The sequence below is a fragment of the Tamandua tetradactyla genome, chromosome 26 (assembly GCF_023851605.1).
Source record: "Tamandua tetradactyla isolate mTamTet1 chromosome 26, mTamTet1.pri, whole genome shotgun sequence".
NCBI classification, from domain to species: Eukaryota; Metazoa; Chordata; class Mammalia; order Pilosa; family Myrmecophagidae; genus Tamandua; species Tamandua tetradactyla.
Genome location: NC_135352.1, coordinates 19,728,706 through 19,756,212, shown reverse-complemented (window position 1 = coordinate 19,756,212; position 27,507 = coordinate 19,728,706). Strand labels below are relative to the sequence as shown.

General features: G+C 36.0%; 1 long non-coding RNA gene across 1 annotated transcript in view; it reads left to right on the top strand.

Moving 5' to 3' along the window:
* LOC143669688 (uncharacterized) overlaps window positions 1-27,507 on the top strand; it is a 226,448-nt gene that overhangs the window by 92,510 nt on the left and 106,431 nt on the right. Inside the window, exon 2 of the long non-coding RNA XR_013168979.1 lies at window positions 8,361-8,512. This is a non-coding gene — a long non-coding RNA (uncharacterized LOC143669688). The remainder of the gene's footprint in view (window positions 1-8,360; window positions 8,513-27,507) is intronic.

Here is a 27,507-nt window from a genome sequence, read left to right as displayed (position 1 = left end):
TTGTATTATATTGTGTAAATGTGTAAAACAAAGAAGGAGGGAAGTGCACAAACGATTTATATATTAAAGTTTAAAGCTATCTCATTTGTTCTAAGATGATATTTTCTGCAAATTTTTCCCTTTGTAATAGTGTGATTAAATGAAGATCATGTATAGCAATAAATGGAAAAAATGACTATTATTTTGCCCTTTTTGTGCATGGGAAAATTTTTGCTAAATTCATCCATGTCCATTTCAACTTTATAAAGCAACAATAATGTAATCTATTATTCTATTAATGAGGAATAGTTTGTTCAGGAGTAGACCTATGTTATACACCTTTCCATTTGCTTATGCAAATTCTAGGGAAAGTATGTGATGTTTTCTAATTCTCACTGTTATATTTATGAAAAAGTAATAATTTTATTCAGCTATGAATATGTATGAGTAAAATTATTATTTCCTCTGAAAAAATAGGGGTGGCTGCACTGTTTGCTTCAAAGTCCTTCATCTTATTTTTTATTTTCTAACTAAAATATCTGTTGTTAGATGACAATTTAATTGCTTGATATGTACTTGAACAAAAGGCCGTGAAAATATTTTAAATAAATGTATACCTTTATGTCCTAAAGTGAAGGGGTAAACCAGTGTAATTGTCCTGAGAAGATTGTTTTTTCTACTTGTTCCTCTCCTACTGCCAATAGTCTTGGACATGGTAAGCACTAAATGAACAGAGGCCAAAATAGATTGAAGTGAAGGCAATCTTAAAAATAAAGAGTGCTTTTCTGTGAAGGAGGTTAAGGGAGAATTCAGAATCTTATATACATTTATCTGTGGTCCATCTTTCTTCAGTAATGGTGAGAACAGAGTCTCATTTGAACCACTCGTATCTGGTGGCACCCATTTATGAGATATTGGCCACATTAGTGGGACAAAGGGGAGTTAATGAAATCATGGAGGCATCACTCAATTAAATGCAATAAGCACCTGACCAGGTTTACTGAGGTTCAGCTGAGTTTAGAGTAGTGTAATAGAATGTAAGAAATATGATTATTGCTGATTTTATTTTCCAAGAGCGTGTTTGGAACACAAAGGACATTTTCCCATAGATTTCTTGATACAAAACAAGCAAGCTTATTTGATCCATAAATTACCTGAGATAGAGTGTCTAGACAAAGAGTCCTGAAAACTCAACCTATTATGAGTGACGCATGGGAGCATTTTTTCCTAAGTTTCTTGCCTCTCCCTTTAACACCAAGGAGGTGGACCTCTGGCCCTCCCAGATCTGAAGATGGCTTCCATGGCCTGAGGTGAGGATTCCAGCAGGGTGCGGGACAGTGATGGATCCTTCAGAAGTATAAGGGTAAGAAGTTAAGTAAATGCTTGGGATTATTCTGGGTCCTAACAGCTACTTAGGCACATCTTTTCTGTTCTCATAAGGTTTCAGTAATAGGCTTTCCTTCTCCTTTTTCTGTTGGTAGTTGTAGAGTATGGAACCAGAGCTCAGAAGATCAGAGAACAGTTTTTGGGGCCATAGCATGAGAGTTTTTATCCTATAATAAAATAAATTTTTTATGCTTAATATCTGGAAAATTTGGGACAAATTTCTTAACTCCTTCGTGTTTCAGTTTCTACCTCTATAAAATAAGAATAATGATAACCCCTACTTTTTCAGATTATTGTGATGATTGACTGAATCTTACCTGTTAAATGTTTAAAACATTGTTTAACATAGTGTTGGCACCCAGAAAATGTTTTTATCTTCTAAATCTCATGAATTTAATCAATACCAAAGACAAATGTTTACTTCTTTTTCCTTTTCATTTAGACAAGGTAGATAAAAACAAAGTAATATGTGTACTTGAATCTTTAGTCTATTTTTAAGTGGCAAGAAAGTAAGAACTGGGCTAGAGTACTGACAAATTTCATGCAATAAGTCATAATTGAGTTGAGTGTGAGGAAATGAGAAAAAAGGAGAATAGATAGCATGGGGCTGGAGATCATTACTGCAAATAAAAAACCCAATAACAGAGGTATAGGATAAGGAATGACTAAATGCTGATGCACCGGTTTGAAGCTGTTGTGTACCCCAGAAAAGCCATGTCCTTTAATCCTCATTCAATATTGCTGTGTGGTAATTTTTAATTATCCATGGAGATGTGATGCACCCAATTGTGGATAGTAACTTTTGATTAGATGATTTCCATGGAGGAGTGTTTCCACTCATTCAAGGTGGGATTGCTTACTGGACCCCTTTAAGAAGGAACCATTTGGAAAGGGCTATAGAGTCCATGCAGCCAGAGATCTTTGGAGATGAAGAAGGAAAATGCCCTTGGAGGAGTTCCATGAAACAAGGAGCCTGGAGAGAAAGCTAGCAGATGTCACCATGTTTGCCATGTGCCTTTCCATGGATAATTAAACTTGAGAGAGAAACCCTGAACTTCACAGGCCTTTTTGAACTAAGGTATCTTCCCCTGGATGCCTTAGATTGGACATGGCTTTTCTGGGGTCCACAAATTCAAACCAGCACAGATGGTTTCCATGGAGATGTGTCTCCACCCATTCAAGTCGGGGTTAGTTACTGGAGCCCTTTAAGAGGGAACCATTTTGGAAAGAGCTAACACAAAGCCAACTGAACCCACACAATCAGAAATCTTTGGAGATGAAAGAAAAAAGCCCCTCAGGAAGCTGTTGAAGAAGCTAGAAGAGAAAGCTAGCATTAAATTAATTAAATTAATTCAATTAGCATTGAATTAAAGACACATCACCATGTGTCTTCCCAGCTGACAGAGGTGTCCAGAAGCCAGAGACCCCAGAAGATGCCAGTCACTTGTTTTCCCAACTGACTCCTGTTCTGGATGGCATCAGCCTTTCTTGAATGAAGGTAACCTCTTATTGGTGCCTTAATTTGGACATTTTCACAGCCTTAGAACTGTAAACTGGCAACTTAATCCGCTTTTCAAAATTCATTACGTTTCTGATATATTGCATTCTGGCAGCTTTTACAAACTAAAACAGAGGACTTTGACATTTCCTTTCCTTATTTCTTATCCCTACCTATATTGACAGAACACACCTTCCTTGGAACAGTCCTCAGGTGAGATGGCAAATGGGAACATGAGGTGGTGGGATCCAAGGCAAAGGAAATTAGGAGTGCAGGGGAGGCATAAAACGGTCATATATTTAAAAATAAAAGTGGGGGTGGGGGGAGAAGAGGAGACCAACTGTTCAAAGGCCAAGAAATTTAAATAGTGGTTGTGGTAATGAGCAAAGAAGCTATCTTACGGCTACCTGTTATTTCAGGCTGACCTTTTATTTACAAGTTGTATAAAGTTTTGGAACTGAGTATTCTGGAAATGATACCTTGCAGAATAAGTCACAGTATGAAATGGGTAACATCATAAACTGGGGGAGTTTTGCCACAGTTTTGCCACAGCTCCCTGCCACAGTGGGAGCCAGGATGATGAAAGATATTTTCACAGATTGATGGTGTTTAAATCAGATTTTGAATTAAAGAATTACATATGTGCAAACCTTTCTAGACTCAAGGGATAGGGTTTGCATGTTGGTTGAGAGGTAGGATTGAGAATAGTGAATCTTGATTGGGAATTCTGAATAGTGTGGTTGTTGAAGATAAGATGGGAAGGGTAGAGTGGGGTGACATTGAAGATACCTCTGAAGAGGAAGGTTTCAGAAGACAATGTGTTCACAGTGGAAAGTTAGTGATGAAAGGTGAAGAAATTATAAATGCACTGCCTTAAGGATTTTACTCTCATTGTAATGGGGAGGCTAAATCAGAGGGAGGAAATGCTAGAAATGCATGTAATAAGGAAACCGCCACTGAGCTAATAGTGGATTGCTAGCAGGAAAAATGGAGAGGAGACCTGGTGGAAAGTTTTTACAAGAAATGGGTGGGCAGGGAATGAGAAATGATTTAACAAAAGATGTCAGAGAAATATAGATGTAGAAATCCAATAACCGTAACTTGACAGACAGATTAGCAAGGTTATGATCTCAGGATTTGGAATCTGAGTGAGTGAGGTTCATTCTCTGGTTAGGCTACTCACTTGTCCTTGGACGAGTTATTTAAACGTCTCTAAGCCTGGTTTCATTGCCCGTAAAATAGTAATAACATGTACCTCACAGTTGGTTATTTTTTCCTGTGTGTGTGTGTTTTCTTTTTTTTGTTTTTGGTGATGATTAAACAAAGTAAAACATATAACCAATTCACCAAAGTCTCTGATCATAGTAAATTGCTCAATAAATACTTACTTTCAAATTATCATGATTTACACGAAAATAATTATCATCTGTATACTGTGTTTCTCATTTCCCTAGAATGAAAGATTCATAAAAGCATGGATTTTTTTTCTATTTTATTCATTGATGTATCCCCAGCAACTAGAATAGTGTCTGGAACATAGTAGATGCTCAATAATAATTTGTTGAATTATTATTATTAATAGATATTAATATTTATTAATTATTAATAAATATTCGTTGAATTGTTATTATTTCACTATTGGCTAACTGGGATAGTAAAAAGGATTTGATCAAAATAGAAAAGCCAAATGGGAAACTGTCTTGGAGGCCAAATGAAGAAACATATTTTTGTTTGTTTTTTGTTTTTTGCATGGGCAAGCTCTGGGGATCGAACCCGGGTCTCCAGCTCAGCAGGCGAGAATTCTTGCCACTGAGCCACCATTGCACCACCCAAGAAAAATATTTTTAAATAATTGATTTTGATCTGTCATTGAAATGTTACCACCCAGCAAACACCATCCATTGTCTTGCACATATCACACTTGCTCTATAATCGTGTTTACCCAAACCAGTCAGTGAACCTATCTCCACTAAAATAAAGACCTAGGCTGGACTGAAGAATATGTTTTCAGGCTCTCACTATTCAGAAAGTAAAGAGCTTTCTCAGTGTATGGGAACAATATTTTGTAACAATAGAAACAGAGCATAGGAATTGTGGGGTTTTAATTCATAGAAACTAGAAACGGACTGGCCTGTTTCTGAAGATTGTTCAGCCCTTTTCATGTGCCCAACATGTGAAGAACTCTTTTTTTTCCCTCTTTCAGTATTATCTCAGAAATTTTATTAAAAATTCCTTATGGTATTTATTTAAAATTAGTTGTTATACACACTCCAATTTCTTTCTAAATTATTTCATTTCATTCTTTCAATTAATTTTGGTTTACAATTTAGGACAGAGTTTCTAAAAACCCAATGATAATTCACAGATATTGAATTGAAATAGTGAGAAAGAGTCAATTGGAGACAATCCTTTCATACAGGGATAAGGCTGAAAGTAATATGTGAGAAGTGAGCAAATTAAAGTAATATATGAGCAATGAGTGTGTTGGTAGAAAATATAACTAGTGAGTTAAAGAAAAAGGAAATAATTACCTAAACATCAGCAAGTAAAGGTTTTTATATAACGAATAATACCATTTAATTGAAACAGACATTTATATAATCAATTATGAGAGAAAAAATCTTAGAATGGAAAGATTTACTGAGAGCAAATATCCACTTTGAGATGTTATTTCTAAGGTGTTGTATGGATACTAACATTACATAATAACTGATTTAATATTCAATTTCATAGTTTCAAAGAATATGAACCTTATTGAGAGAGGCAGGGTAAATAATACATTTCAGAGATTTAAAGTTTGACAAATAAGCTATGGCAAAAAAAAGTTTCAATAGAACAAGGCCTGTGTTTCTGTATAGCTTGATGTAATACCAGGATACATCTCAGACTAAGGTAGACTGACAATTAAAAAGGATTGATAGAGTCCTTTGAGGGTCTAAAGGAAAAAAAAAAAATGTAACTATTTAACTTTCCCATCCGGGAAGCCCTGGGTACCCTCTCAACCATAGGGTATAGATACCCAAGAAAATAGGCCAAGTCCGTGCTTCTGAGGCTTGCCCTTATGAAACTTATTTCTGTAATGGAGAAGCTAAGACTACCTATAAAGCAGCCTAAGTTGCTTCCAGGAAACCTCTTTTGTTGCTCCTGTGTGGCCTGTCTCTAAGCCCAACTCTGCAAGGAAAATCATTACCCACCCCGCTATGTGGGACATGACATTCAAGGGTGAAAATCTCCCTGACAACATGGGACATGACTCCTGGGGATGAGGCTGGCCCTGGCACCATGGGGTCAGCAATGCCTTCCTGACCAAAAGGGGGAAAAGGAGAGTAATGAAAGAAGGCATCAGTGACTGAGATCAAACAGCGTCGAGAAGCTATTCTGGAGGCAACTCTTATGCAAGCTTCCGTTAGATAGTGCTAATTGCTGTGGTTTGCTAAATACCAGCTGTGCCACTTTGAATTTGTTGTGTACCCCAGAAAAATCAAGTTCTTTAATCTTTATTCAATATTGCTGGGTGGGAGCATTTTGATTGTTTCCATGGAGATGTGACCCACCCAATTGTGGGTGGTAACTTTGAATTAGTTAGTTTCCATGGAGATGTGTCTCCACCTATTCAGTTGGCATGCTTACTGGAGCCTTTTAAAAGGGAATCATTTTGGAAAAAGCTTTAGAGCAACCAGAACCAACAGAGTCCACACAGCCAAAGACCTTTGGAGATGAAGAAGGAAAACATCCCTAGAGGAACTTCATGAAACAAGAAGCCGGGAGAGAGAGCTAGTAGACATCACCGTGTGCCCTCCCAGCTGAGAAAGAAACCCCGAACTTCATTGGCCTTTCTTGAGTGAAGGTAGCCTCTTGTTGGTGCCTTAATTTCGACATTTTCACAGCCTTAGAACTGTAAACTTGCAATTTGTTAATTTCCCCTTTTAAAAGCCATTCTGTTTCTGGTGTATTGCATTCCAGCAGCTTACAAACTGGAACGCCAACATCACTTCAGTTAACTCTTAAGAACAGCTAGGGCTCGAACTGAGATTCTATAAAAGTTTCATGCACTGTGCTTGCTTTCCCGGAACCTATAATTTCCAGAGAGTTCCTAGGCCAGATAAATCCTGAAACCCAGGGGGACCAGCCTTTCCAAGATTATCAACCAATTACATTCCCCTAACCTTCAGTGTTGACACCCTTTAGCAACATGAAAATGTCAGAATGGGTGTTGCCTAAACATCCCTGTAGATTGGAAGAAGGATCAAAGGGGAAGGAAGAGTTATAAAGAGAAAACAGGATTTAACAAACAAGTATGACTGCTGAATCACTACACTGATATTTCTTCTAGCCTCTGGTATTTTGGAGCAGCTAGAAGGAAAAATCTGAAATAGTAGAATGGTAACCCGTAACACACACTGAAATCTGGTTCTGTAACTGCTTGTTGAAATGTACTTTGAAAATTTTTGCTTTTTCTTTCTTTCCTTTATATATGTTATATTTCACAATAAATAACATTTTTTTAAGAAAGGATAAGCAACATCTAACAATATAAATCACCATCACAGTGAACAGAAGACAAGATAGCAGACGTCAAAATAGAGGCCCCAAGGAGACAGAAGAAGTTGAAGCTGAATGGCATCAAATATTACTTTTAATGGAAAACAATGCAGACAGCAATGCTCTCAGCATCTGTATCTCTTAGTCCAGCTTCCTTGAAACTCTTGTCTTGCTTTCCTTCACCACTTTGAAACTGATGCACTGATGTTGTGACCCCTCTCTGAAGCTCAGCACTGTAACAGGCCACACAAAGCCTATTTTCAAGATGCTTTGCATTCCTTTTGTATCCTCCAGCCCATGCGTGGAACGAAATCAGAACAGTGGCATGTGACAGGGCAGCAAATAGAGGCCTTTGGCTGACAGGTACTGCACAGGGCTCTGCAAAGCCAGGCCCACCGAAGTCATCCTTGTCTTTGTCTTCCAGGTTTTCTGACAGTATTGTCAGTGGAGGGTGGGAGACGGTGCTGAAGGATGTAGAAGACTTGGGTCAAGGCTGCCTAGCCACAATCACTTTGCTGAAGGGGAGACTGTACCTCCTGGTACATTTCTTTGGTTTGGGTTTTACTTTACTTTTCTCTTTCTCACATTTCTTTTCTTCTTCTTTGTTTTTCAGTTGTTTGTTTGTTTTACTTCATCTCCTGCAGATTGAACAGAATACTTTTTTCAGAATCAAGTATACTTAATTTTAAGGTTCTCCAGATGGAAACTTTCTTGTTAGGAAACTGATAGATTTTATTTAAAAGGTATATGTCTTTCATAAAAGGAATGATAAAGTTTATGCCTTTACAAATCTTTCCTGTGAAATAAATATTATTCCTTTTGTGTGATTTTAGATAAAAGGTGAACATGTATAATCACCCTCAAATATTTTGACATAAGTGGGATGTTACAGTTTTTAAAATGCCCCAGATGTTCAGTTCGGACCATAACCAAATGGAATATCTTTGATTTTTAGGCCCAGGAGACTGTCACACGAATCTGAAAAATTGTTCACTCCTCCTGCTAGCTACTTAATAAGGATTTGAGCTCCTACTTAATTGAAGAGTGTCCTGGATATGGGAGACATTATCTGGCATAATCTGTGCCTGTAAAAGGCTTTCAACTGAGGTAAGCAAGAAAGACCTGAAATAAAAGCAAATATAATAAGAGAATCATATTGTATAAGGTTATGTGCTAGTTTAGTTCTAGAACTTAAAACAGGAAGCAGTGTAGAAATCAACTAATTCAATCTCCTACTACTTTGATTAAAAGATAATCCCAGGGATGTTATTATCCCCAAATGAACTCAGAATTCTACTCAAACCATTGTATATATTCCAAGTTGAATGCTCTTTACCTCAATCTCACTATTGCTCGGCTACAGCAGCATGCAAGGGTTAAAGCAGGGCTTTGGCCCCCCACAGCTGAGGTGTAGGTAAGTTGGCTTCCTGTGGTTGACCCCAGAGAGATGACATGTACTCCAGCTTGTGGAGAAGCTGAGGATGACAGTACAACAGGCCAGAATTGGTATTGGGAAGTAAGAAGAAGGCTTCCAATACCTTCTTGCAGTGAGGCAGGGACAGGGCAAAGAAGGAAAAAGCGAGTTAATATGTATCGCCTGTCCACTGTGTCCCTGGCATATGGATCAGTGATTTTTATATAGCAATTAATATGTAATATTTTTGTTTGCTGTATGGCGGGGTCATATTTCATTATTTTTCCATATGAGTGTCCCATTATTCAAAATTTGTTGAATTTTTGTTTGTTTGTTTTGCTTGTTTGTTTGTTTGCTTGCTTCGTGAAGAAGTGCATGGACCAGGAATCAAATCCGGGTCTCCCACATGGCAGGCAAGAATTCTACCACTGTACTACCCTTGCACCCCTATAGCAATCAATATTTGATGAATGAAAGAATGACCTCACTTTTTTCTCACAAAAAGTCTTGCAAGCTATGATTACTCCCAGTTTCAATAAAGAAACTGAGGCTTATTCAATGAGCAGTAAATGTTCATTTATAACCTGCTGGGTACCAGGCCTTGTGCTAGACACAGGGGTACAAAAATGCCCTATTCCCTACTCTAATGGAAAGTAAACATATTGGAGACTGGACTCCAGGATTCATACATACTCTGCTTCTAAACTTTATTCCTGCGAACTCAGAGAAGTTATAAAAACATTTGCAAAATCACAAAGTTTAAAAATGAAAACATTAGCATTCCAAACCAAAGACTTTTTGAAAAAAATATTTAAAAATCCATGCTCTTTCCACTAAAACTCACAGCCTGCCATGTGAGAAGGCAGCAGAGAAAATGGTTTCATCTAGGTAAAACTGTTTCTGGTTAGAATACGTTAGAAGTACAGAAATCAGTAGAGATTTGAGTGCAGAGCAGAGAGGAAGATGATAAACCTATCCACACATTGTGGTCAGGGAAAGTACAAAGGTGACAGTGTTTAGAGTTCAGACCAACACACCTTGAGTGAGATTTGCATCCAGAGAGAAGAATTCAAAATTAGAAGCAGCTGAGAAAAGGCAGCAGGTACTATTTTTAGCCACTAAATGAACCAAGTGTACCTAAAATAATTTTTTCTTGACAGGAGAATTCTTGTAAAAATTCATTCTCTCCTCTTCTCTCTTCTCTCCTCTGTCTCACACCTACCTTCGTGTACATGTCAGAATGCAGTGGTTCAAGATACTTCCAATCCCTGGAAAATCCATGCAAATCTTCCAAGAAATCTCTTTGACATCCGTGGGACTTATTGGATGTATGGGGATGTATCTTATTTCAAAATCCATCTACGTTGTTCTCTGTTCTGTAGAGGCTGAGGGATTAGAATGAGGTACCCAGAGAGTCCTTTTGTGGGTCAGTATTTACCTGCAAGTTGGGCATGTATGTGGAATGCAGGGAACAGAAAGCACAAATTATGGAATCATTTTTGTCTAGCTTAAATTTGTCTATTTTCAGGCTGTCTAGCTGGGGTTTGCCACTCTTAAGTAAAGCAATCTTTAAAAAAATGGCATGTGAACTTGTTCTGAATAAGTAAGCACAAGAATCTCAATACTTATATATAAAACACCCACAATGAAAGAAGTAGGATTGTCCTGAAAGCAGTTTTATAACTCTCTTATGGATGAATAATACTAACACTGGTCTATACTGCTTGAATATACATGTGACTGTCGTGAAATATTCATGGTCTGGAAATGAGTAAAGAGCTTGTGACCATTGCATTTATTTTTCCAGACCCATAGAGCAGAACAAAGTGCTGCATCCCCTTTAAAAAAAATGAGCATTTAGGGCTTCAAATTGTTCAGTTGTGTCAAGGGATCCAAATAACTCCAAAAGCTTCCCAGGTCCCCAAGAAAATGTGACTAAAATATTAAACTGTAAAAATCACAGAACCCTAAAATGTTTTAGACCGAAGGCAGTGTTAGAGATCATCTGGTTCAGTGGTTCTTAGCCTTTTTTTGGGGGGTAAAGAGAACCTGATGAAAGTTCAGGTAGAAAGGGACTATCTCTGAAAAGATGCACATGTGGAGATTAATGCAAATGTTTGCATGCAATTTTAGGGTGTTCCAGGATTTCTTTAGCCCCTTGAATTGAAATTAAGAATTCCTGAGCCAGTTGAACCCTTCATTGTATCAAAGCTCCTCATTTTTTCATAGGTAATTAGTTTTGAGGCAGGAAAGGACCAGGTATCCCAATACTTAGCTTACTTCTGATTAGATTAATATCCAAATTGCAGCAACTCATTATCTGAGGGATTTAAATTATGCAGTAAGTTAAGCAGCAGGTTTTTTCTTACTGTTGTAATTCATGATTATGTCTTATCCAACACCATTAGTAACTTTTCTAGATGGGTTCAAATTTAAAGAGACTGGTAATTAGGTCACACTATTTCCATTTGATTTGTTACATTTTCTGGTCTACTGTTTCCCTTGTATTTTATTTTCATTTTTTTCTTGTTATTTTGAAATGTCAGGGTAATATATCTCTTTAAGGGGTGGTAAAAAAAATTAAGACCACTCATGATAATCCCTGGGATGGTTCTCAGCATATCAGATATTCGTAATGCTCCAACAAACTGCTTTAAAGTAAAATGAGATTCTAAAATAAATAAGCTTTAAAAGCTCTGAGCTAGATTCACTTCTATTGAAATTCATAGAATGGCACTCTAAAGTAGGTGTTGTCAGGTTTTCTGATGAAGTAGGCATGCTTATCTAAATACACAGACTCAAAGAATGACTTTCCTAGGACCAATAGAAAATGAAAGGTTATAGAGCTATGTATCATGGCAATGATGGAAATTATCAATATAATTATACATAGCCATTATCTTTTTGTTATTTCAGCAACATCCAGGGGCAAGGAAAAAAAAAAGGAAAGAACATATTTCTGAGTTATGGGCATGAGTCTTTCTCTGACCTTCCAGTCTTCTCAGACAGCACTTGTGTTCACCATATCCTCCTTTGTTCTGCCCCTCTACCTTGAACATGCTGCTATTGTTGTTTTTATTTCTTTTTCCCTCAAATGGACTCTTATCTTGTTCAGAGCTGAGATTTGTCTTACTCAACTTTGAAAGCACAGCACCTAACACATTGCCTGAAACATACTAATGCTAAATAAATATCTGTTGAGTTAATGACTGAGCAACTGAGGGAAGGAAATAAGTTCAAATTGTGCACACTTCATAAATGAGGGTTAGCCAAGCAATCACATAGAAGCTTTAATAAGTAATACAACCACATTCAAGCATGAGTGAGAAAGAATTAACAACCCCGAGACATTTTTTGCCTCACTTTCTTGAAAACAGTTTGTTGTCATGGTGAATTCTTCTACACTAACAATAGCAACATCCTCGTTATTCCTTTAGAGATAAGTGAGTTACAATTCACAAAATTGATTAGGACATTTGAGAAGGGATAGCTGATGGGTTTTTCCAGAATTAAGATGTCACTTCTCTCCTCCAATAAACCAAACTAAAAGCAAAAACCTTAAGTAAAAGTTAAGGTAGGGTTGTTCTACGAGTTTATGCAAAAGTTGTAAGATGTTCAATGAACAATTTAGGATAGATCTTATGGAAACATGCAAAGTATACCCTGCAAAACATCTTTGTATCTCCAATATTGGCAGAGTGGGAGATTTTACATATGTATATGTTAGTATATACATATTAAAATTTAAATTACAATATATATCTTAATTTTTTTGTTGAAATGGAATTTATCTATGTCATAGGTGATTTCCTGGCTGCTAAGAACATACAACTGTTGAAGTGATCTCTTCTGTCCAAAAATCTGAGACTCCACTGCTATAGATTCAGTCCTTCAACTTTTTCTTGCTCCACTATTTGGAGTTATTTTGCAATAATGAGTTGAACAAAATGTTTGCAGAATTTCTTAAAGGACATAGCATGCTTTTATGACTGTTCAAGAATGGAGATACGTACCACAGACATTCCCAAACCAATTTAACCCAGAACTCTTTTTTTAAGAAACATATTTATCTAGAATTGCACAGACCACCCATTGTAAATGGACGTGGTGAACTTATTCATATTAATATATTATGATTTTCTTGCCATATACAAGGTCGGGGCAGGTGCGAGGGGTAGGGGCTAGTGTGTAAGGTATACCCATGAGAAGGTACGTAAAGTGGTGAAACAAGTACAAAAAAGGAAAATCCTAAAGATAAATGCCCCTATTTTGCAATTCTCTTCCTCAGAAATTCCCTTTTTCTATGTTCCTATCCTGTAACTGCTGATAATGAAGATAACAATAATCATTAAGGGTTATTGAGCATTGTCAGAATACAGTGGGAATATTTTCCTATTTCTGGGCTTTCTGAGAAAAAATCAGCAGCTTGGTTTAAAGGTAAGTGAAAGGCAAAAGACAGTTAAGATAGTGTTATAGTGAAATATACTGGAGAGATAAAGAAGTTTAGCTCCTATGGAGCCATTTGTTTAGATTGCAGAAGGTTGTAAAAACCTAAGGAACAGCTTCTAATCAACCAAGATAGTGGCTACAGGGTGCCCTTCCCTGAAAGAATCTTTGACAACTTGGAAAAACTGGCACAGCCATCTTCCTCAAAACTCTGGGAAATAGCTGAAAGATTGTAATAACTAGGCAAGTGTCAAATAAAAAAAAAATGTTAAAGCTTGTAGCACCCTTGCTATTCTCTCCCCCAGTTCCTCCCAGCATGTGTAGATTTATGGACCTGTTCCAGAGGGAGCAGAGTAAACCTTATGCATAAAATGGGGTGACTGTATGTCATTACTAATCTATCGGTTGGCAGCCTGAAATGCTGAACCAGGAAACTCCTGTCTGGCTTACCCTCCCAGAACTTGCTCTGCAGGCAGAAGGAGCTTGGGACAGCTAAATCAGTGTAAGAAACAATTAAGTCAAAGTGGCCTGGGACAAAGGATTACCTCCTTTAAGAAATAAAACAGAGGACTTGAGAGGGGGTTGGTCTATCTCATAAGAAGTAGAGGGGGACATCGGAATTCCTCTAAACAGGGGAATTCCAAAGGCTACAAGTGAGATAGCATCAACCCAGGACTGGACAGAAAAGGTCCTCCACTCCACATTTGCCTCAGGTTGCTCTTCCTGATAAGAGGGTTAAACTCTGAAGCAGCGGACCAGCCAATGCACAGCCAGTTTGCAAAGACTGTGAATGGTGTTTTGAGGGGCTGTTGTTGTTTGCTACTGTTTGTTTTTGTTAACTCCTGGCACTCAAGGATATCGTCGTCATATCACAAGCTACAAAGCTTAAGGAACAGGCATTGCAGGGTCTACATGCGAGAGTTAACACTTTGAAAAATATTAAAATGTACTATGTGCAATAAAAGGTTATGTAAGACAAAGAGGAAATGATGGTCTATCCAAAGGAACAAGATGAAAATCCAGAAATCATCAATAAAGAGGACCAGACTTTAAATATGAGGCAAAGACTTTTAAAAATGATGCTCAATATCTTCATGGAGATAAAAGAAAATGTGGAAAAATAACTAAAGGGTTTGAGGAAAATGATGGATGAAAGCTATAAGAATCTCAATAAAGATATAGAAAATTTTAAATGACCCAAAAAGAAATAATTGAATTGAAGATTGCAATAACTGTAATGAAAAATTCTGTTAAGAGTTTCAACTGCAGATTGAAGCTGGCAGAAGAATCAGTATACTTAAAAACAACGAAATAAAAATATTAAGGCTGAGGGGCACAAATTTTTAAAAAAGGAAAAATCAAATATGGCCAGTAATGGTTGGGAGGTGTTATGGACTCCAAAAATTCATGTTCTTAAAGCTAATCCAGTTCTGTGGGTATAAACCTATTATGAGTGGGACCTTTTGATTAGGTGATTTCAATTGAGGCATGCCCCAAGTGAGTCTTAATTCTCTTACTGGGGTCCTTTATAAGAGGATGTAAAAGAGAAAGAGCAGAAACTGAGAGAGAAACACATGCAGAATCTGAGAGAGAAAAACCACAGAAACAGAGAGGAAACCACTGATGTCAGAAGGTGGAAGCAATGAAGCCCAGGAGAGAAGGGAGAGACCAGCAGATGCTGCCATGTGCCTTGTCATGTTACAAAGGAGTCCAGGATCACTGGTAGCTGGTCTTTGGGGAGCAAGCATTGACTGTTGATGCTTTGATTTGGACATTTTCATGACCTCAGAACTGTAAGCTTGTAAGTTAATAAATCCCTATTGTTAAAAACTAATCCTGTTCTGGTATATTGCATTTCAACAGAGTTAGCAAACCAAAACAGAGCCTAAAAGACCTTTGGAACACAATCAGGTGTACCAATATATGTAAGATGGAAGTCCTGGAGGAAGATACATAGAAATTGCTAGGAGGAATATTCAAAGAAATAATGGTAGAAAACACCCTAAATTTAATAAAATACATGATTATACACATTTAAGAATCCCCCCCCGAAAACAAACAGAATAAGCTGCAGGAGGACCATGCCTAGACACACAATATTCCAACTGATAAATACCAGGAACAAGGAAAGAGTTCTGAAGATGCAAGAGGATAGCAACATATGTACAAGGGAATTCAATTAAGATTAAGAACTGATTTATCAGACATCATAGAGGCAAAAAAGAAGAAAAATAACATACTTAAAGTACTTAAAGAAAACAATTGCCAACCAAGAATTTTACATCTGGCATGATTGTCTCTCAAAAAGAAGGGAGAGATCAAGATATTCCTAGATTAAAAAAAACCGAGGGAGCTTGTCACCACTAGACCTTCCCTAAAAGCAATGCTAAAGGTATGCTAAAAAGAAATGAAAGGACACTGGTCAGTGGATTGAAGTGACTTAAATAAAAAAGGCCTCTAATAATGGTAATTATATGGGTAATATATAAATGTCACTACTATTGTATTTTTTTGGTATATAACTTCACTTTTTACTATTTACAGGTTCTCAAATGCAAATGAACAAAAGTATGATAAATCTATAGTTTGAGGCATGTAATTTATAAAGATGTAATTTGTAACAAGTACAGCAAAAAGTTTGGGGGACATTAACTGCTAATGAAGTTAAGTTAGTATCAAATCAAATGTGATTATTATAAATTTAGGGTGTTAAAATTATAATTTATAGGCTCTATAATCAGAGCCCTAAACTCACAACTGGAAAGTCTATAAAAAGAAGAGCAAACTAAATGCCAAGTGAGAAGAAGGAAGGAAATAACAAAGATTAGAGTAAAGATTAGTGAATTAAAAGCTAGAATCAACAAAACCAAAAGTTGTTCTTTGAAAGGCCAATAAAATTGACACAACTTTAGCTAAATTGACAAGGGAAAAACGAGAGAGGGTAAAAATAATTAAAATCATAAATTAAAAGTGTGACATTACTGCTGACCCCACAGGGGAAAAAAGGATTATAAGAGGATACACCAACAAATTAGATGACCTAGATAAAATGGAAAAATTCCTAGAAACACACAAACTAACTCAAGAAGAAACAGAACATCTCAACAAACCAATAACCTGTAAAGAGATTGAATTAGTAATCAAAAACTTCCCAACACACCACATTTGAAGAGGAGGAAATACTCCCTAGCTTATTCTATGAGGCTAATAAAACCCTAATGCTAGAGCCAGATAGAGATACAACAAGAAATTCACAAACCAATATCCCTTTTGAATTTGGATGCAAAAATCCTAAATGACATAGTACCAAATTGAATAAAAAAACATATTAAAAGAATTATCACCATGATCTTTTGGTTTGCTAAAGCTGCCAGATTGCAATAAACCAGAAATGGATTGGCTTTTTTTTTCAGAAATGGATTTTATAAAGGGTTTATTAGGATACAAATGTACAGTTCTAAGGCCTTGAAAATGTTCAAATTAAGGCGTCCAGAGAAAGATACCTTGACTCTGAAGAAAAGCTGATGGTATCAGGGGTTCCACTGTCACATGGGGAGGTACATGGCAACATCTGCTGGCTCGCTTTCCAAAATGCCTCTACTTCTGTGTGTCCTCACTTGTTTTTCCCAGGGCATTTCTGTCACTCTGCTTCTGTTGGCTCTGAGATCTCTCCAAAAATGTCTCTCTCTTAAAAGACTCCAGCAAGCAGATTAAAACCCATCTTGAATGGGTGGAGCCACATCTCCATGGAAACAACCTAATCAAAAGGTCCACTCAAAAATAGGTCTGCCCCCACAAGACTGACTAAAGAGCATAGCTTTTCTGGGATATGTAACAGTTTCAAACCAAATATCTGTGGATTTTTTCTCAGGTATGCAAGAATGGTTCAATATAAGAAAATCAATTCATATAATATGTTGCATTAACCAAATAATAAAACCACAGGATCATCTCAATTCATACAGAAAAAGGCATTTGACGAAATTCAGCACCCCTTCTTAATAAACACATACAAAATTAGGAATAAAAGGAAACTTCCTCAACATGGTAAAGGACATATATAAGAAAGCACAGCTAACATCAGAGTCATTGATAAAAGACTAAAAGAATTCCCTTAAAGATCAGGAATAAGACAAGAATGTCCCCTGTCGACACTGTTTTTCAACATTGTACTGGAAGTGCTAACTTAGAAGAACAATTAGCAACCACATTGGAAGTGAAGAAGTAAAATTTCCCTAGTTGCAGATGACTTGATCCTATATACAGAAAACCCTGAAAAATCCATAACTAGTCTACTAGAGCTAATAAATGATTTCAGCAATGTTGGGGATGTACAAGATCAAGGCATAAAAATCAGTGTTGTTTCAATGTACTAGTAATTAACAATATAAAGAGGAAATGAATGTTCCATTTACAATAGCAAGTAAAAGAATCAAATATGTAGCAATAAATTTAGCCAAGGATATTAAGGACTTATACACTAAAAACCAAAAAGGAAAACATTGCTGGAAGAAACACAAGATTTAAATAAAATGGTAGGACATTCTGTGCTCATGGATTGGAAGACTAAATATAGTTAAGATGTCAATTCTATCCAATGCAAATTACAGATTCATAACAACCCCAAGCCAAATTCCAACAGCCTTCTTTCCAAAAATGAAAAAGCCAATAATCAAATTTATATAGATGGGTAAGGGCCTCAAATAGCCAAAATTATCTTGAAAAAGAATGTAGTGGATTCAAATTTTCTGATTTTAAAATTTATCACAAACCTACAGTGATCAAACAGCATGCAATGGCACCAGGAAAGACCTATAGAACAATGGAATTGAACTGACAGTTTATAAGTAAACCCTCACTTTGATAGCTAATTGATTTTTTATAAGACTGCCTTGTCCACTCAATGGGGAGAGAACAGTCTCTTCAACAAATGGTGCTTGGAAAACTGGGTCTCCATGTGCAAAAGAAAGAAGTGGATCCCTACCTCACACTACGTATGAAATCTAACTCAAAATGATCAAAGACCTAAATAATAAGAATCAAAACTATAAATCTACTGGAAAGAAAATTAGGAAAGTAACTTCATGATCATCTGTTAGGCAATGGTTTCTTTGACTTTATACAAAAACCACACAAAAAATAAAGATACATGGGACTTAATCAAAATTAAAAATTTTTGTGTATCAAAGGTCTTTGTGCCAGTTTGATACTATTATGTACCCCAGAGAAGCATGACTTTTTCTTCTGATCTTGTGGGGCAGCCATGTGTCTTTTAATCCTGATTCAATATTGTGGGGTGGAAACTTTGGTTGCATTGTTTACATGGCGATGTGACACACACAGTTGTGGGTGTGATGTTTTGATTAGATGTCAATGTGACTCTACCCATTCAAGGTGGGTCTTGGTTAGTTTACTAGAATCTTTTAAAAGGCAAAACATTTTGGAGGAAGCGCAGATGCTTGGAGAACAGTTGCTTCAGAGCCAACAGAGATACAGACATTTAGAGATGCTTGGAGTGCCAACAGAGAGCAGATACTTAGACATAGATATTCGGAAATGCAGAGCCCAGCAAACATTACCACGTGCATTCCCATGAGATGCTAAGCAAGCCAGAACCCAATGCTGTGTCCCAGAGGAGCTAAGTGAAGGCCCACGGACACTTAGAGAGGGAGCCACTGCCTCAGAAGCTGGAAGCAATGGAACCGGGAACAAGGGCGGACACCAGCTATGCACCTTCCCAGACATTGACCTTTCTTGAGTCAAGTTATCTTTCTCTGACTGCCTTAGTCTGGAATTTTTATAGCCTTAGAACTCTAAATTTGTAACCTATTAAATTCTGTTTTTAAAAGCTATTCTTTTTCTGATATACTGCATTCTGACTGCATTTAACCAACCAAAACAGTCTTCATTATAAAAGTAAAAGGAGAGCGTACAGAATGGGAGAAAATATTTGGAAACCCCATATCTGGTAATAGTTCAATTATCCAAAATATTTTTTAATCCTATAATCCATTATTACTGCTGTGAATTGTGTTAAAATATGAAATCCAATTCTAATTCTGGCTAAACTAGAGAATTCAGAGCTTAGAAGTATAACTCTGAAAATAAAGAAATGAAAACAAGCTGATGTTTTAAAAAATATTTGAATAATAGGAAGTAGATCTATGCAATTTAAAATTTTGCAGCAGTTGCAGAACAGATGACAATAAATTTGGATACTTGATACATGACTGTGATAATTAATGTGAAACCAGGGAACAGCTTCTGCTAATGGAAAATATAAACATGGGTTTTTAATTGGACCGAAGGAATTCCTAGTGATATTAATAATGCACTTGGGAACTCCCAAAAAAGTATCCTCTAGCAACTGCCTTCAATAAAGTTGAACCAAGAAGAATTTTTTGCTTGAACCCTAATCCATATGTAAATAGTGCATTTGCCATTACATTAGTGACTTTATTTCTTGTTTATTGTAACTATGCCATTAGCTAAGTTCAGGGATCTGTGTTCATTTGTAGTTATCACATTGGCATTTGCCATCAGGTGGCCCTGCAATTAACTTAGGAAGAGCCATTTTGTTTCTTTTAAATAATGCAAATCATGGGCATGGTGAGATTTCTCTGAAAAAAATCTAAAATTTTATCACATTTATTCTGATAAGTTTCCTTGAGCAAGGCTCTCTTTCTTTTCATTCCAAGTTAACAAAGGTGTTGAGAGTGCTAAGCAGAAATTAACACTTGGAGACTTCAAGAACCTTAATTTCACACATCTTTCTTCTCTTCCGTATCCTCTTACCATCTTCTGCTTTCACTATATTTACATTTTTAAGTAATATCAACAATAGAATTTCCAAGCTTTTTACTCCAATACTTAGTTTATTCTCTTACCACATCTCTCTAAAAATGTTTTATTCTTTGTCTGCCCTCCTGAATTTTTTTTTAAAGTAAATGTTTCCCTTGGAAGAAATGTCAACTTCTCAGAGCTATAAATGGGTTAGGATTTGGTCTGAATGTGAAGGAGATGTCTATGTCACTCAAAAACATACAATAGATCAGGTCATGGCATATGGCTAAACTTGTGGCTTGATTAAACAATAAATCCTTCAAAGCTCTAGACTGCTAAATAACTACAGTGGTTGTGAAGCACTGGTAATCTAACCGGGGAGTAAAATATATCAAAGAGAGGATGTGTAGGTTACAAAGTCCTATAAATGTATAGTAGTATAAGTCTTAAAAGTAAGAGACATAGCCCAAGGTTCTAAACCAAATCCCTTGTTTACAACAATATAAACAGATACAAAGTCTACTAGAACCTTTTCAAAATATAAACAGGGGCTCTTTTAACAATCCAAAGTTTCAGAAGGTGGTCTGGTGATGAGGCAAGGTCAAAAAGACAGACCTCAAGTTATAAGAAACTAAACAGTTGCCTGCCTCCAACTGCTGGAGGAAAGATAAGCCTAAAAAATCATAGTAAGTCATGATTAAAATCCCTGCTTAGCACAGCCCTGAACTCTTCCTTCAAACATCTGGTAAAGGGGCAGGCCACGGTGGCTCAGCAGGTAAGAGTGGTTGCCTGCCATGCCTGAGGACCCAGGTTCGATTCCCAGTGCCTGCCCATGTTAAAAAAAAAAAAAATCTGGTAAAGATTTGTCTGAAAAAACTGATTTTATTCAAAGTGAATGATGAAAAAGAATCCAAGATAAAATATGAGCAAGGACACTAAAGAAGGATGGGAAAAACAGAAGCAAGTGCAGGCAAAGAACACTCACAGGAAATCAAATGTTTTTTCATGAATTTAAAAAACGTAAAGTCAGTTGACATGAAATGGGGGGTTGTTAAAGAAATACAAAGAAATTCAGGTAAGTGATAACAGGGCAACAGAAAATTACGAGTTAGACTGGCCAATCTCAGAAAAGAAATAAAAAGGGATAAATCGCAGAACTAGGGAAAAAATTGGAACCAAGACAAAGGACAATTGGGACATACCGTAAAGGAAGGAGAGATTAATTGGGACATACCGTAAAGGAAGGAGAGAATCAAGCAAAATAGATGGATTTAACAAAGAATTTAAAAGGATGAAAGAGAAAATTATAGATATAGAAGACAGGCAGATGAGATACAATATATGTATTATTGGACAAACAAAAAGAAATAATGGCAGTAATAAAGAATGGATATTAAAATATATAGTACCTAGGGGTGCAAGGATAGTTTGGTGGTAGCATTCTCGCCGGTCATGTGGGAGACCTGGATTCAATTCCCAGCCCATGCACTTTTCCCCCAAAAAACAAATCAAACAAACAAAAACAAACAAAACAAAAATTCAGCAAATGGTGCTGCAATAATGGGATACTCACCTGGAAAAATAATGAAATGTGACCATGCTATACAGCATACAAAAAAAATTAAAATTCCACAGAAATAAAAGAAGATTTAAACTTACAGTTTGGAAGAGTACATTGTACCTTAACAAAAAAAAGAGAGTGATGAAAATTACAATAAATATTCTAGTAAATTGCTTGATTTGAAAAATACAAATATAATCCTTTTAAAACCTCAACAAATATCAAAATCAGCTATAAAAGAAAAGATGTATTGCTAGCCTCAGGCTTATCAATAGCAACATCCAATGTTAGAAAGCAGTGGAATGTTGACTCCTAAATATCTGTCAAGAAAATAAGCAATAATTTTAGAATTATAAGCTCAGACAAAAAAGAATGAATAAGTCAGACCAGTATTAAGTCAATTTGACTGTGAGTCAAATAATTGTGAACATTAATAAAAAGATAAGTACTTGAGAATATAAAATCAAGTGAAACTTGTTTATTGAAATGATGTAGAAGATGGGAAAATGCATTAATATGCACCAGGAAATCAGCCAAAAGAGTTTTAAAGTAAAAAATTATTCTTTTGAGAAAGAATCTAGACCAGAAGGGATGGGAATAATGGGGCTGGAAGACACTGCATTTTGTGTGGAAAATTTTTGGATTGCTTTTAAACTATATAAACTAAATTTGTATAAACAATGAACCATAACTGCAAACCATGTGCTATACCATTTTTGATAAAACAAAAGATAATTTTATAATTAAAATAAAACAGCAGTATAATAGTAAACCAATGAATGGAGAACAAAAATAAATCAGAAATTTTTATCTTAATAAAAATCAAAGTTAAATTCAAATCACAAGCAATTAAATGCAACAGCACAGGCCCTAGAAGACTGTGGGAAGATGACAAAGAAAAGGTTGTAGGGATCAATCCCATCACCAGAACAACTACTAAACAGGCAAGAACTGCCTGAATCAACTATTTTAAAACTCCAGAGTCCAGTAGAACACAGTGCAACCTCCATGGAGGTGCAGCAGGAAAGGGCTGGTAAATGTGGTAAATACCAGTGAATTGTACTGCCTGTGGGTGGCTACCATAGCCCATCTCCCAGTCTCATAACTGGCAGCAGTGAAGAACTCAAACACAGCCCCTAGAGCCCTGTGCTGATGCCAGCGTGGGATATAAAGACCTGGTTCCCTAATATCTGGGGATGTATGGTCCCATCACTGATTATTGCTTTTGCTTAGCTGCTTTGGGTCATGGTGAGCCTGGACTGAGGGCAGTCATTGATCCAAACCACCCCAGACAAAGGCGGAGAAGGAGATTTAAACATGATATACTTGTCAGAGCTGTGGAGGACGGTTGAGGGGCTGCATTTGCTGGGCAGCTATTGAGTCAAAAAAAAAAGCACAGCTTTGGGGTGGGCCACGGTGGTTCAGCAGGCAGAGTTCTCACTTGCTGTACTGGAGACCCAGGTTCGGTTCCCAGTGCCTGCCCATGCCAAAAAAGCACAGCTTTGGGAAACCATAAGATAAGCTTATGGCACCGTTTCTGACCCCACCATTCCCCCCTGCCTAGAGCAATTTGGAGCCAGAGGGCACTCCCTTTGTGGGTCTCAGGCTTTGTTCCAGCTGGGAAAGACTGGCTTGGGAAAGTCTACTCTGGTATGCCGGACTCCCTAAATTTTCGCTCCAGACAAAAGCACATTAAAAAGCACGGTAAGAAACAATTAAGTCAGGTGACATGGGGCAAAGGTTTACCTATACTAAGTTCTACAGTGCAACACTCAGGAGAGGTGTTTTACATTCTTCTTGGTAGGAGGGCTGAACTCTGGAGAGCACCAAAAAGTCAATATGCAAAGACTGCAAAAGTGGTTTTGCTTAGGTTTGCTTGATTTTATTAGACTCAAAAAAAAATCTCTGTCTTATGACTAACTGGATCCAAACTCAACAAACAGACATCCAAGGGAATAAATACTAGAATTAATATTTTAAAATATTAGAAATGTACTATGTGCAAAAGAAATATTACAGGGCAAATGGAGAAACAGGAAATGATGGCCAATTCAAAGGAAGAGGAAAAAAAATCCAGAATATATCAAAGAATAAGGCTGTAGATATATTCAGAAAAGAGTATAAAAATTTTTCTTCAATATGCTGAAGGAGATGAAGGAAAACACAGAGAAAGAATTTAAGAATATTGGGAAAACAATCAATGAACAATATGAATATGAGAATCTCAATAAAGAGGCAGAAATTTTTTAAATGAGCTAAATAAAACTATTGGAGTTGAAGACCACAATAACTGAAATGAAAAATTTCCAGAATGGTTTCTGCAGCAATTGGAGCTTGCAAAAGTAAGAATCAGTGAACTTAGGCTAAGGAGCAAAAAGAAAAATGATTATAAAAAAAAGCAAAAATGGCCTAAGAGACCTGTGGGACACCATCAAGTTTACTAAGATATGCACAATGGGAGTCCCAGAAGAGCAGAGAGAAAGGGGTAGAAGGAATATTCAAAACCATAATGACAGAATACTTCCCAAACTTAGCAAAAGATGTGAATATATACATCCAAGAAGTCACAAAACAGCAAACAGAATAAACTTGAAGAGAAATACGTCTGAATACCTACTGGTCAAACATTCAAATGAAAAGAAGAAGGGAGAATTCTGAAGAAATACATATGAATACATACTGGTCAAACACTCAAATGGAAAGAAGGAGGAGAGAATTCTGAAACACAGCAGTGTGTTATTTACAAGGAAGTACTGCTTATATTAAGTGATTTTGTTTTTCATCACAAACCATGTAGACAAGAAGACAGTTGTTGAAATACTTAAAGTACTGAAAGAAAACAATCACCCACCATGAATATAATATCCAGTGAAAGTTTCTTTCAAAAATGAGTGTGAAACTAAAATATTCCCAGATAAACAAAAGTTGAGGGAGTTCATTACCACTCGTGGTAATGGGTAGATGAACTCTGAAGCAATGCTAAAGGGAGTTTTTCAGGCTGAAAAGAAAGGACACTAGACAGTGGATCACTGTGGCATAAAGAAATAAAAGACCTATAGCAAAGGTAACCATACAGGTAATTAGAAATGCCTGAACTATTTTAGTTTTATGTTTTGGTAAGTAACTCCACTTCTTACTTGCTCCAGTGCCTATAATACAAATGCATACAAGGTAAAAAAAAAAAAAAAAAAAAAAAAAAAACCTATGGATTTCGACACACAATTATATAAAGATACAATTTTTAACAAATACAAAAAAAAGTGGGGGACAGAGGTATATAGGAGTAGTGCATATATATTCTAATGAAGTGGCTTGGTATCAAATCAAATGTGATTGTTATATACCTTTAATATTAAATCATAATTCCAGGGTAACCACAAGGAAAATATATGAAAAATACGTACATATAGAGAAAATACATCCAGAAATGAGAAGGCACTCGATATGGTACAGTACAAAAAAAATCAAATAAATATGAAAGTATTAACCAAAGAAATGAAAGGGAAAAAAGTGTAAGACTTACAAAGACTAAGTAGCAAAATGGCAAAATAATGTACTGCATTATCAGTAGTTACTTTAAATGTAGACAGATTAAACTCTACTGTCAAAAGTCAGAGATTAGCATAATGGATAAAAAAATATGATCCCACTATATGTTATATTTACAAGAGTCATGTTTTAAACTCAAACACATAAGTAGGTTGAAAGTGAAAGGATGGAAAAATAACTTATACAAGTAAGAACCAAAAGACAGCTGGGGTAGCTATACTTATATCAAATAAAATAGATGTTAAAATGAAAAATCTAACAAGGGACAAAGAGGTCATCATATACTGATAAAGGGTTCAGTTTGACAAGAGAATATAACAAGTATAAATATATTTGTATCTAACAACAGAGCCCCAAAACATTTGAAGAAACTATTGACAGATTTAAAAGGAGAAATGCATGAGTCTAACTTAATAGTAGGAGACTTTAATACAACACTGCAATAATAGATTGAACATCTAGACAGAAGATCAATAGTAATAGAAGACTTGAGTGATACTCTAAGCTAGCTAGACATAACAGACCTATATAGAACACTTCACCCATCTGGACCAGAGTACATATTCTTCTCTAGTGCAATTTGGATCATTCTCCAGGTTAAACCACATCTTAGATCACAAAACATTGTCTCAATAAATTAAAAAATACTGAAATCATATAATGCATCTTCTCCAACCACAGTGGAATGAATCTAAAAATTAATAGTAGATGGAGAAATGGAAAATTCACAAATATGTGAAAATTAAACAATGTACTCTTAATAAATAGGTTCAAGGGAAATCAGGAAATATGTTGAGGAGAATGAAAATGAAACTATAACATACCAAATCTTATGGGATTCAGGAAAGGTGGCACTGAGAGGGAAATTTATAGCTCTATGTAGCATTGAAAAAGAAGAAAAAGATCTCAAAACAGGAAAAGCTAGAAAAAGAAGAACAAATTCAAAGCAAGCAAAAGGAAGGAAAAAACCATACTCCGAATGGAGAGAAATGAAATAGAGAATTTAAAAAGAAATAATGAGAGAAAATCAATGAAGCCAAAAGTTAGATCTTTGAAATATCAATAAAATTGACAAATCTGTAGCTTGTTTGATGAAGAAAAAAAAGAATACAAATACCTAAAGTCAGAAATGAAAAGGGGAACACTATTACCAACTCCACAGAAATAAAAAAGAACTATAAGAGGATACTATGAACAACCGTACTTTCAAAAAATTAAATAATGTAGGTGAAATGGATAAATCACTAAAAACATACAAACTACCTACACTGACTCAAGAAGTAGATATGAAGAACCAATGACTAGTAAAGGGATTGAACCAGTAACCTAAAACCTCCCCTCAAGAAAAGCCAAGACCAGATGGCTTCACAGGGGAATTTTACCAAATATTCAAAGAAGGAATAACCAATTATGCTCAAACACCTCTAAAACATTGAAGAGACTGGAACCCTCCTTAATTTATTCTATGAGGCCAAAATAATCCTCATACTAAAGCAAGATAAAGGTACCATAAAAAGAAAATTACAAATTATTATCCCTTATGAATATAGATGCAAAAATTCTGAATAAAATACTAGCAAACTAAACCCAACAGCATATTAAAAGAGTTATATACCACAATCAAGGTGGATATATCCCATGTATGTAAATGTGGTTCAATATAAGAAAATCAATTAACATAACACCACATTAACTGAATAAAGGGAAAAACACATGAGCATCTCATTTTTTGCAGAAAAGGTATTTGACAAAATCTAACAGCCCTTCTAGATGTACACACTTAGAAAATTAGGAATAGAAAGAAATCTTCTTAATATGACAAAAGGAATCTATGAAAAAAAGGACAGATATCATCCTTAATGGTAAAAGACTGAAAGCTTTCCCTCTAAGATCAGGAATAAGACAAGGATGCCCATTGTCACTATTTTGTTATTCAATATTGTACTGGAAGTTCTAGTAAGAGAACTTAGGAAAGAAAAATAAATAAAAGACATCCAAATTAGAAAGGAACAAGCAAAACTTTTCCTATTTGCAGATGACAAGATCCTATATATAGAAAATTCTATCAAATCCACAGCTAAGCTACTAGAACTAATAAATGAATTAATCAAGGTGGAGAGATACAAATCAATACCCCAAAATCAGTAGTGCTTCTAAACACTGACAATGAACAATCAGATGAAGAAACCAAGAAAAAAATTCTATTTACAATAACAGCAATTAAAAGAATCAAATAGCTAGGGGTAAGTTTAATCAAATATGTAAAGGAGTTGTACAACAGAAAACTTCAGGGCCTTGCTTAAAGAAAACAAAGAGGACCTAAATTAATTGATGAACAGTCTGTGTTCA